This window comes from Cervus canadensis, chromosome 5 (genome assembly GCF_019320065.1).
Source record: "Cervus canadensis isolate Bull #8, Minnesota chromosome 5, ASM1932006v1, whole genome shotgun sequence".
NCBI lineage: Eukaryota > Metazoa > Chordata > Mammalia > Artiodactyla > Cervidae > Cervus > Cervus canadensis.
This window is the reverse complement of record NC_057390.1, coordinates 37,523,318-37,532,056: the sequence shown is the minus strand read 5'-3', so window position 1 is coordinate 37,532,056 and position 8,739 is coordinate 37,523,318. Positions and strand designations below refer to the sequence as shown.

Sequence of the window (8,739 nt, the reverse complement as noted above, 5' to 3'; positions counted from 1 at the left end):
GAGTTTTATAGTTTCTGGTCTTACATTTAGATCTTTAATCCATTTTGAGTTTATTTTTGTGTATGGTGTTAGAAAGTGTTCTAGTTTCATTCTTTTACACGTGGTTGACCAGTTTTCCCAGCACCACTTGTTAAAGAGGTTGTCTTTCTTCCATTGTATATTCTCACATCCTTTGTCAAAGCTAAGGTGTCCATAGGTTCGTGGATTTATCTCTGGGCTTTCTATTCTGTTCCATTGATCTATATTCCTGTCTTTGTGCCAGTACCATACTGTCTTGATAACTATGGCTTTGTAGTAGAGCCTGAAGTCAGGCAGGTTGATTCCTCCAGTTCCATTCTTCTTCCTTGAGATTGCTTTGTCTATTCGAGGATTTTTGTATTTCCATACAAATTGTGAAATTATTTGTTCTAGTTCTGTGAAGAATACCATTGGTAGCTTGATAGGGATTGCATTGAATAAAAATATGGAACACTTCACGAATTTGCATGTCATCCTTGCACAGGGGCCATGCTAATCTTCTCTGTATTGTTCCAATTTTAGTATATGTGCTGCCGAAGCGAGCACTGCAGGTCGATTCTTTACCAGCTGAGCTACCAGGGGAATTTAATACATATCCACTTATGTGAGCAATATGATATGATATAACAAAATCAGAGCCTCTCATTATACAGTGGAAATCAATAATGAGGAATTAAAGATATTGAAAAATCTGATACAATTTCCCATCTCTTTAAAGAAAGACCTTCTTATTCCCCAGTGAGTCATGGACAACACGAGCAAAGTCTACTGACGCATTCTGACACACACAATATAGAAGAGGCAAGTATCTGGAGCTCGTTTAAACAGAACAGATTGCCATCTATTCACACTATCCATTTTTATATTTTTATCACTTGTAGCCAAGTGAGCATTGTGCACTTTCTGTCTAAAGATCTAGTTATAAAATCTTTCCTGCCCTTTCCCTGCCAACTATATACTGAATGTTACTGAGGACAGAAAAACTGGATTATGTGTTCTTTTGATTGTTAGTACCACCCCACATAAAACATTCAATATATATATATTAATAGACCAAATTATATAGATGATAAAATGAAATGGAAGTGTATAGCATTTGGCTCTGCTCTGTGTGAAAATATCAAGAAATTTATCTTTACCTTTAGGCAATACATCACTTAATTTGGAAAATTTTAGAGTTAAAAGATCCTTGGGATTTATATCCTCTCACCTACTCAAAATACTCAAAGTAGTCTCACCAATAAGACAGTCTATCTATAGAGGATCTTCCAACTTATGATTAATTACATCACAGAACAGGACATTTCTGTAAGGAGCAGCCCAAGTTTTAGAGAAATCATTCTTATAATCAACTGTAGTATTTGTTCTTGGAACGTTTTTTAAATCACAATTCTATTCTCTTGATCAACAGGAAATAAGTAATCCTTCTTCCTCATGGCACACTTACAGGTCTTGTAGATGGATATCAACTCTTTCAAAGTTCATCCATATGGCCATTCTTCCTAGTCCTTTCAGTTAATCTCACTTGATGTTAATACTCCCTGTTCTGTTAACTTTATGTGAATGCAATCTATCACATGAAAGCCTCTCTTAAAATATTGCGTCAGGAACTGAGCATATTATTATTCCATGTACAATTTAGTCAAAACAGGAATTATTTCCAGTAATTTGAACAATTTACCATTTTTAATACAGCTTATCATACTGTTTGCATTTTGAATATTCTTGCAATCATGGAAGACTTGGGGCTTATAGTGACTGCATGATTGTTAATTCTTCCAGGTTCTTTGCACATGAAATGCTATTTAAAAAAACATCCTACTTCTTTTTGGCTCAACTAAATAAATCCCCATTTGTTATTGCCAATTTTTTTCTTGAGTCTGTTTATCATTTCAAGGCTATCACTGATATTTTTAATCTATGATCATATCATGTACTTTCCCTCTCTTAATTTCCATCTCCTTCCTATACCCGCCTCTTCCCCCTTCACATTCTAAGTGGTTTGGCCGGGGGCCCACCTTTCTACCATAGAAGTCTTGATCTATTGAAATTTTGAGTCTCGAACTGAGATAAAAAGGCATATAAAGCTGTTGGAACTTTGTTATCTGGTGACAGCAATACATAAGCTTGTCTCAGAGCTCCATCTTCTGTGATCTCCTCTGCCTCCTGGTTGTGATTCTGCCTACTCAGCTGTTCTTGCAATTCTGTGAGATAGCATGTATTCCCCAGTCATTTCATTCCAAGCTCAAATTACTCAATGCTGATCTAGTTGCTCACAACCAAATATTCTAATTGTTTCATACAATTTTCAATTTTGCATCCACTGTAACTTTTATTATTAAAAGTAAAACTTTATTCTTAAAAAAATTAAGCTTTGCATTCATTATAGGTTAGAAGATATTCATTGATTGTTTATGTAGGCTTTATTTTTCCTATTTTCTGAGAACTGCCTAGTCATTTAGAAAAACAAAGTTATTTACTTCCTGTAAATATAATTTATGGGATAATGATTAGAAAATCTGCTTAGAAAATGTACAGACATTAAGAAATATATGAAAAGTTGTTTAAATAGATTTATTATGTTGTTGTTGTTTAGTCTCCAAGTCTTGTCTGACTATGCGACCCCACGGACTGCAGCACACCTAGCTTCCCTATTTTCACTATCTTCTGGAGTTTGCTCAAACTCACGTCCACTGAGTCAGTGACATTATGCAATTATCTCATCCTCTGTCACCCCCTTCTCTTCCTATGCTCAGTCTTTCCCAGCATTAGGATCTTTTCCAATGAGACGGCTCTTGGCATCAGGTGGCCAAAGTATTGTCGCTTAAACATAGTCCTTCTAATGAATATTCAATGGTGCTTTCCTTTAAGATCTTTTAAAGTGTAAGATTTATTATATTTACATTTTAAATTCTCAACATTTTATAAGTATACATTTTAAAATCCAATTGGTTCAAACACATTGGCATGTGTGTATAGATGCACATATGTGTGTATACATGCATATATGTGTGCATACATTTATTTTATTATACTATATATAAGTTACATTGTATTCATTACTTCTTTTCTTTTAAGGACTTTTAGAAGATAATTATCTATGCTTAATACATGGATAAGTATCTGTTTAATAAATTGTTCAAAGATTATGACACCTAAAAGTTTTACTGAACATGAACTTCCTGTCAGAATTACATTAAAGCACATGCTATTAGAGCAAATATATTAAAGAAAATGAAGATAAGAAATATGACAAAAATAACACGATTCAGGGTGAGAATATCAAAATTTTGGAGTGAGCACAAATATTGTGTAAACTTTATAAAAACATGTAGAAAATTTATTTATATTGTGCTTATGTGTGCATCATCCATAAATGCATTTTAAAAATATTAATATTTGATTATATCTTAAGTCTTGGGGGAAAAGTGAGTAAAGACTGAATAAATGGATATGTAGAGAGCATATTTATCTTGTTCTTAAAACAGAAACTTGAAACTACCTTTCATTTTTATATATAAAAGAGAATTTGCTCTACTCTACATCCCTATACACAGATATTTTGAAAATATGAACATTTAATTCACTTTTTAATAGTGAGTGCTAAAATTAAATAAATGGCAGCTAAGTTACAGATATTTGTAAAAACATTAAGATAATTTCCAAACTGAAGCTTCTGTGATTTGGAAGCTTAAAAATGTTGGAAAAAATACTTCAATACTACTTGTTGGTATTAAGGTACATTGCAACTTAGTATCTAATGCTCTATATTGAGTCAAAATACAGCATTTTTTTTTCTTTTAATGTCTGAGTTTTCATTTAAAATGATTTTTTTCATAGTAGTCTTGAAGTACTGTTCAAGATAAAAAAGAAGTTCAGTTCAGTCGCTCAGTTGTGTCCGACTCTTTACGACCCCTTTGCGACAGCACACCAGGCCTCCCTATCCATCACCAACTGTCGGAGTCTACCCAAACCCATGTCCACTGAGTCAGTGATGCCATCCAACCATCTTATCCTCTGTCGTCCCCTTCTCCTCCTGCCCTCAATCTTTCCCAGCATCACGGTCTTTTCCAATGAGTCAGCTCTTCACATCAGGTGGCCAAAATATTGGAGTTTCAGCTTCAACATCAGTCCTTCCAATGAACACCCAGGACTGATCTCCTTTAGGATGGACTGGTTAGATCTCCTTGCAGTCCAAGGGACTCTCAAGAGTCTTCTCCAACACCACAGTTCAAAAGCATCAATTCTTCAGTGCTCAGCTTTTTTCACAGTCCAACTCTAACATCCATACATGACCACTGGAAAAACCATAGCCTTGACTAGACGGAACTTTGTTGGCAAATAATGTCTCTGCTTTTTAATATGCTATCTATTTTGGTCATAACTTTCCTTCCAAGGAGTAAGCGTCTTTTAATTTCATGGCTGCAATCACCATCTACAGTGATTTTCCAAAATCACCCAAGAAAATGAAGTCAGCACTGTTTACACTGTTTCCCTATCTACTTGCCATGAAGTGATGGGACCAGATGCCATGATATTAGTTTTCTAAATGTTGAGCTTTAAGCCAACTTTTCACTCTCCTCTTTCACTTTCATCAAGAGGCTCTTTAGTTCTTGTTCACTTTCTGCCATAAGGGTGGTGTCATCTGCATATTTGAAGTGATGGAAATTTCAGTTGAGCTATTTCAAATCCTAAAAGATGATGCTGTGAAAGTGCTGCACTCAATATGCCAGCAAATTTGGAAAACTCAGCAGCAGCCATGGGACTGCAAAAGGTCAGTTTTTGTAAATGTTTTTAGATTTTATTACACTAAAAAAATTATGTCTATTTTGGTAAGAAATTTTTATGAGTGACTATTAAGTTTTTTCAAATTATTTTCCTTTTTTGATTGAGATAGTTAAGTAGTATTTATATATATATATGGCATAAAGAGAGACCAAATATCAAGCAAAAGAAATTAGAATATATAACTGAGGTAAGGACATGAAAATGCATTATTTTGCAAAACCAGCATGTCTATTTATAGTTTCTTTTTCATTTTTCACTTTAGTATAATGGCAGCTAACATTAAATTTCATTTTTCACTATATTATAGCTCATTGCCTCCAGAATTCCTTTTTTTATAATCATAGAAATTACATACCTATTTCCACAGTGGATAATTTTATTAGGTATGGTTAATACAAATTTGAATTGTAATTTTGAGGTTGCATATAAATACAAGAGGAATATTAGCTTATTAAAAGCTTGCTTAATATCAATTGTTTTTACCTTATAAGTCTAGATATAGAATAGATCATCTTTTATGAAATTAATAAGCATTCAATAAATTGACTGTGTATCCTGATGAAGTAGTAGTGACTTGTTCTGGCATGAAATAAGTTCAGGTGAGAATTTTTACATAAGAATTTAATGGCATTTCACCATTTTCACAGAACAAATATATTAAAAATATCTTCCATCATCTTAAGGTAACATATGGTTTTATAGTTTACAACAGTTGGTGCAATTTATAGAGGAAATTGAAAGGGACAAGTAGATAGTATTAAAGTCACAAAGCATGTTATTCAATTAGAAGTAAATAACTATGCTTTAGAAATATAGCTGCCTCAAAACTTAGAATAATGAAGTCTTATTTCAAATGACTTTTTGTAGCCTGATACACTGTGCAAATAATTAATATATAAACAGTAGTATTTCTGAGATTTCTGAAATTATATACTAAGTATAAGTGTCTGTCACTATTTGTTACATTTATTACTGCTTTGGAAATTTTTAAAGTTCATTTATCTATTTACATTATGATTTATTTTATTTATTTTAGAGCCTTTAGTCTTAGTGAAGTTTATTTTCTGTGCATATGTATGTCAGCAACAAAATCTCTGTGATTTCTACTTAATTAAAATAGCAATCATTATTTAATTAGTGTAGTAGGCAGAATTCTAAAATGATCCCCATGATTTTTGTTCCTTCAAGTTAAGCCTCTGATTATGTTATATTCCATGGCAAAGGGATCTTTCGGATATAATTAAAGTTTTTAATCAGTTGACTTTGAATTAATCAAAGGGGAGATTACCCAGACCAGCCTAACCTAATCACCTGAGCCCTTTAAAAGTAGGATTTCTTTGGCTGTTTATAGGAATTGGACACATAAAATGAGAGAGGTTCAGGGAAGGCTCTCCATTGTTCTGATGGAGCAGGGCCAGAGGGCAAAGGCAGAAAGTATCCAGTTAGCTCTCTCTAGCTCCAAGCACAATTATCTATAATATATCTCCTAAAGAGCTCTCTCTTCCATCCCCCCACCCCCCAAGAAATGACCCTAGTGGATTATTTTAGTTCCTGGATCCACGCAGTGTCAGCACTGGGTTCCTGTGAAGACGAAAGAAAGAGGACAGGCCAGGGAGGGCTTCTCATCAGTACATGTTCTGACCGGTCCTGACTCTCCTCTCTTTCACCTTCTACACATAGAGCAGCATCTAAATGAAGAAACTGCCTCTTCTGAAAGAATGAGAGGGAGTAGGAAGCAGCCTCTGTCAGGCCCTGAGCTGAGGTGTTCTGAGTCTAAATCTGGAATACAACCGAGGAGCTTTCAGTCCACCAGGGGCAGGACAAATGTGAGAAACAGACCATAGCAAAATGCCTACGAAGCGGATAGTTCTGGGTGAACTGTAGGCTTCAGGACTTTTCTGTTAGGAGAGGCAGCCTTCTCAAGATAACTCTGAGGACAAAGTTCTATTGTTACTGCCCTGTGGAGGGCCAATTCTTGTCAAAATTGTGAAATGGATTGTACTGGAACTTTCTGTGACAGAAACTCTATTCACTTTGGTTGGGCTAAAAGGGGAACTGGCTGGCTCATGTTGTTGGGAAGAACAAGGCAGGGCCAGCTCCAGGCACAGAGGAGTCCCCAGGTCTCTCCTCCCCTCTCTCCTCTTGAGTCCCATGTTTGTTGGCTTTTAAGGCATCCTCTCTCCCTGTGGTGACAGAGGGTTACCATCAGCATCTGGGTTTCACTGTTTTGGTATCAATCCCCAAAACCACTCTGATAGACCTTCCTTGAGTTACATTTGTACCTCCAGACCCCTCACTGCTTCGCCAAGTCAGGAGCGGGGACAGGTCCGCTTGCACTGTTCGATTTGGGAAGCCAGAAGAGGGGAAGGGCTCTGGGAAGGCAAAACAATCACATGTACTAGTCACTGGGGCAGCTTTACGGTTTCCCACCACCATCCTCCTCCACCGGCCCTGTGAGGCACTTACTCTCCCCTCACTGCCCATCCACTCTCCAGCACCCATCTCAACGCTCTCTGTGTCTGTAAGGACTGTTGTCGTCTCCACTCTGTACTTTATAGCCTTCAAATTCCAGCCCCTGATAAGGATGGAATGCATAAATTTGGAGCTGCTGAAAGAAATATTCCTTCAACTGAGGAGCCTCCTCTGTTGATGGAGGAAGGTCAGAGCCCATCAGAGTACAGGGTGTAGGCAGTTGTCTTAGAAAGTCAAAAGGTGTAATTTCATTTATTTGAATTCATGTCAGAGCTTCAGGATCCTCTTTAACATACAAGAATAGCCTCCAAGTTTTAGAAAGCTTCTCGAGAAAGCTGGCATTTACCTTATCCATTCAGACAAGCCCAAGCTTAAAAATCTGTTAGGAACTCAGCACTAGAGGTCTGAGCCTGGAAGCAGAGCTTGCTGCAGATCTAGGGCTGCCAAAGTGGCCCCTCCTGGCCCTCACTTCAGGGAAACTCCTTCAAATCAGATCAACATTGCTGGGCTTGTTCTGCGCTCTAAGTTGGACCAGAGGATCAACGAAAAGTGAAAAACCACACTGACCCCCCAAGAGGCCCTGACTCATCTTCCCTCACACTCAGAAAATGTCACCTTTCTTATATAACTCTCACAGCCTTCATAGATTATTTTTTGTTGTGTTGTGTGTTTTAATAGTAATTGGACCAGAAGGATTGTGAAAAATCCTCTCAAAACCAGAGATCATAAAATTCAGAACAGTATGTTGGGCTTTACAGGCTAAAGTAGACTTTCCAGCGTGTCTTGTTTTCTTGCTATCAAATAACAGCCTTGACCTCTAGGGCTCCTGTCAGGGACTAGTTAAGGACTAGCACTGTAATGAGTACCAAATGCCTCTCTTCTGCATGGAGGGGGATATCTGTATCAGCTGTGTCTAATAGTCATATGTACATAAAGAGGCCAGAAGAATCATCTCCTCTCTGATTTCTATATTATGCTGGCAAATACCAGAGATTCTCAACCATTATCACACACAGGATTGCCTGGGAAGCTTTCAAAATAGGCCTATGTCCTGACTTCATCCTCAGAAGCACTGAAATAATTAGTCTCAGGTGGAGCACAGACATCACAATGTATTACAAACTTCCCAGGAGATTCTGCTACACAGCAAAGGTTCAGAACCTCTGGTATACACACAAAAATTGTATTTATTGAGGACTTGCCATATGCTAAGGATTGCACTAAATTATTTAGAAGCATTATCTCATTCAAGTCTCAAAACAACTCTACTTGATAGTTGCCATTATACTCATTGTATAGAGGAAGCTATTGAATTTAGAGGGGTTATTTAAATAGCCATTAAGCCTTTCTATGGTTAAAAGTCAAGTTTCTTTGGGGAGGAAGAAAATGATGATGATGATAAGAATGACAGGACAATAATGTAGAAATATTTAGTGCCTTCACTTTTCCTTTTAGGTACAC

At 36.6% G+C, this 8,739-nt stretch overlaps 1 non-coding gene across 1 annotated transcript; it reads right to left on the bottom strand.

Annotated features, from left to right (window-relative positions):
* Positions 1–457: 457 nt before the first annotated feature.
* LOC122442711 lies at positions 458–564 on the bottom strand. Its single transcript, XR_006269707.1, has one exon. It is a non-coding gene; the product is annotated as a U6 spliceosomal RNA (small nuclear RNA).
* Positions 565–8,739: the final 8,175 nt, after the last annotated feature.